The sequence below is a fragment of the Nuphar pumila genome, chromosome 12, assembly GCF_984573655.1.
Source record: "Nuphar pumila chromosome 12, dmNupPumi1.hap1.1, whole genome shotgun sequence".
NCBI lineage: Eukaryota > Viridiplantae > Streptophyta > Magnoliopsida > Nymphaeales > Nymphaeaceae > Nuphar > Nuphar pumila.
The window spans coordinates 46,241,022-46,245,103 of NC_143260.1; the positions used below are offsets into that span (position 1 = coordinate 46,241,022).

The window sequence follows — 4,082 nt, forward strand, 5'->3', positions numbered from 1 at the left end:
GTGGTGGTATAGGATACACTCCATTCACATACATCGAACCTCCAAAGGCAAAATCTAATCTTTGGATCTTAACATGTTTTATTTACTATTTTCATGTGTTAAAGTTGACTGAAATGTGATCTTTTATAGATTTTTTAGATCACCCTTATTTTCATGAATTGTGAGTCGTTGATTTTCACTTTCTCAAAAATAGAATCAATTAGATATGATAAAACCTTTTAACATTAAAAATAATATTTTAAACACTTCTGTATGTTATGGTTAGATCAATGATTCATGCTAAACAAGAGTGTGTACCATGACGACCTTCTCTCTCTCTCTCTCTCTCTCTCTCTCTCTCTCTATATATATATATATATATATATATATATATATAAAGTCCTTGGAATATCTTAATATCCATCGGATCAGTTCAGACTGCCCTCTATTTTATTTTTCCTGCCCATCACAAACACCCATGTCCCTCCCAAACTTGACTCTCTATCAACCCAGCCCCTCCCAAACCCCCCAATGCTCCGCCCGCAAGATTCCTTGTGTGTCACTATCTTCTGTCGTGTTGGAGATGAAACAACTAATAACGCAGAAAATTGAGAAAAATGAAGAGCAAACTGAACATACGGGTGTTCTATTTTTTTATTACTTAATACAAAAGCAAATGTGCCTATATATAGGCTTGTGCCTATATATAGGCTTACAAACAAACTGAATGTTAGGAACACTAAGTCACCAACGTAAACCCACTATAATAACTTGTAATAGTAACTACCCCACTATCTCATACTACTACAGAATTTGATTTTTGAATCATTCTTCAACACTCTTTAATTCAAAGTTGCAAACTCCAAGGAAATCTCTAAAATGGAAAAACTTTTCTTTTGATAAAGGCTTTGTCAGTATATCAGCCAATTGCTTATAGTACTTAAAAAATATCTCCTCCTTCGCAACCAAATCACGAAACCAAATCACGAATGAAATGAAAACGAATATAAATATGCTTTGTTCTGCTATGAAATGCTGGATTTTTTGTCATAAAGATGGTTGCTTTGTTGTCACAAAATATCTCTGTTGCTCCTTCTTGCCTTTGTTGAAGTTCTGCTAACATTCTTCTTAACCATATGTCTTGACAAGCTGCAGAAGTGGCTGCAACATACTCAGCCTCTAATGATGACAATGCTGCTGTGGCTTGTTTCTTTGAGCTCCAAGTGATTACTCCTGATCCAAGAGTAAAAACATTTACTGAAATACTCTGTCTATCATCCAATGAACCTGCCCAATCACTGTCCGCGAACCTACATAATTTAAAATTGAAAACTTTTGAGTACCAAATTCCATAATCCATAGTTCCAGCAATGTAAGGCAAGACCCGCTTTGCTACTCTAAAATGAAGCTTTGAAGGATGATGCATAAACCAGGAAATCACACCAACAGAAAATGAAATATCTGGTCCAGTGTGGGTTAGATAAATCAAACCACCAACCAAGCTTATGAATCTTCTAGCATCAGCCATTTCTGCCCCATCTTCACACTTCAACTTTTCATTGATATTCATGGGTGTAGTTGATGGTTTACAATTAAGCATGCCAAATTTATTAAGAAGATCCTTGGCATATTTTCTTTAAGAAATGAAAATCCCATCTTCTGCTTCTTGGACCTCAAGACTAAGAAAATAATGAAGCACACCCATATCAAACATTTCAAACTTATGCATCATATGTGATTTAAATTCAGCTACAAGAGAACTAGATGAGCTTGTATACATGATATCATCAACATAAAGACAGATAATGATGAAATCATTTTTACCTTCCTTCTTCACATAGAGAGTGAGCTCATTCTCACTTCTCAAGAATCTATTTTGCTGAAAGTATCCATCAATTATGCTATACCATGCTCGAGGAGCCTGTTTCAATCCGTATAATGCCTTTCTCAACTTGTACACCTTTGTCTCTTTGCCTTCAATCATGAAACCTTCTGGTTGAGTTACATAGACTTTCTCTTGTAGATCTCCATTTAGAAATGTAGACTTCCACACCAAGTTAATAAACATGCCACTATAATTGTGCAACCAACGCTAAAACAATCCTCACAGTTTTGAGCTACTGGAGAAAACGTTTCTTCAAAATCAATGCCATGTTGCAATGCATATCCCTTTTCCATAAGCCAAGCTTTGTGCTTTTGTATACTTCTATCTGCACCAAATTTTGTCTTAAATACCCATTTCAAACCAATTGCATTTTTGCCTTCAGGCAAGTCCATCATTTCCCATGTTTCGTTCTTTTCAATTGCTTTCAATTCTTCCATTATCGCTCTTTGCCATTCTTCTTTTGCAGCCGCTTCTTCATAAGTTATAGGATCTGAAACAATAAGAGCAAATTGGCTAGACTCATAAATATCTCTCAATGATCTAGTCTTTTCGGATGGTGTCTCATCCGAAATCTCTTCAAGAGTGGATGAAGAGTCTTTGCTTGGTGACGCCATAGGGGATCCGGCTGGTGAGCTTATAGAAGTTGATTCTTGACTTTGGTGTGGAGAGATTCCAATAGACATAGGAACTTGTTGTTGCATCTTTTCATCACTTCCACACCAATCCCAACATACATTTTCATTAAATATTACATCCCTTCTAATTAAAACCTTGCCACTAAGAGGGTTATATAATCTATATGCTTTGGATTGATTACAATAACCAATAAAAATACATTTTTCAGATTTTTCATCAAGTTTATGACGAAATAGAGGATTTACCAAAGCATAAGCAATACACCCAAAAACTCTTAAGTGACTTACAAATGGTTTTGTGCCACACCAATCTTCAAGTGAAGTTTGATTCAAAACTGCCCTTGTGGGAGAGAGATTCAATAAGTTGAAGTTGCCACAGCTTCAGCCCAAAATTCATTTGAAAGTCCCTTTATTTGTAACATGCTTCTTGCCATCTTCACAACAGTTCGATTCTTTCACTCGGCGATGCCATTTTGCTCTGGAGTGCAAGGGGCTATCAACTCCCTATGAATGCCATTTTCTTCACAAAAAAAATCAAAATCTTTGGACAAGAATTCTCCACCTCTACCAGTGCGAAGAACTTTGATGCAAAATCCACTTTGCTTTTCAACTTTAGTTTTGAAGTGTCGGAATTTTTCAAAAGCTTTTGATTTGTTTTCCAAAAAATAAACCCAACTCATGCGACTATAATCATCAATAAAGAGCAAAAAATAATGACTTCCACCAAAAGATTTAGTTTGCATAGGCCCACATAAATCAACATGAATCAATTCGAGACACATTGACGCTCTCCAAGGTTTTTCAACTGAAAATGACTTTCTAGTTTGTTTCCCATAGATGGTGTACACCCTTCACATAATTCAATGGAACTCATTTTCGGTAGTCCAAAAACCATACCTCTTTCATGTAGCAATTTTAAACCCTTGATGTTGAGATGCCCGTAGTGCAAATACCATAGCTTCAAGTCATCTTTTCCACGAGCAATAAAGACAAAATTCTCCATGCTTGAAATTTTCAAGGGGAACAATTTGTTTTGTGTCATGTTGATATTAATCAACGTATGGCCTGAGTGCTTCTCTTTAATAACACATGCATCATTATCAAATAAAATGGAATATCCAGCAGCCATCAATTGCCCAACACTTAGCAAATTAAATCCCAAATCAAGTACAAATTGAACATTATACAAGAGCTTTACATTACCATGAGTAGTTTCAATTTCCACTGTACCTTTTCCTTCAACTTGCATTTCTTTGGCATTTTTAAGTTGCACTTTTAACTTCTATGTTTCATCAAGCTCTTTGAACAAGGATTTTATCCCTATCATATGATTCGAACAACGCTGTCTACGAACCACACATCATTTGATTTATTGTCATGATCAAAATGAGTCATAAATAGCTTACTATTTTTTTCTCTATTTTCTGCTGCATAATTCACTTGCTGATCTTTGTACCAACAATCAACTTTTATATGGCCATACCTCTTGCAATAATAACATTGAACACTATTCTTGTTGTTTCTTTGCTCTCCGGACTGCCGTTGTCCATCAAAGCGACCTCTGCCTTTTCTGATACCACAAC

The 4,082-nt window shown here is 35.7% G+C and overlaps 1 pseudogene; it reads right to left on the bottom strand.

Moving 5' to 3' along the window:
* Positions 1–949: 949 nt before the first annotated feature.
* On the bottom strand, positions 950–1,549 carry LOC149820873 (secreted RxLR effector protein 161 pseudogene; annotated as a pseudogene).
* Positions 1,550–4,082: the final 2,533 nt, after the last annotated feature.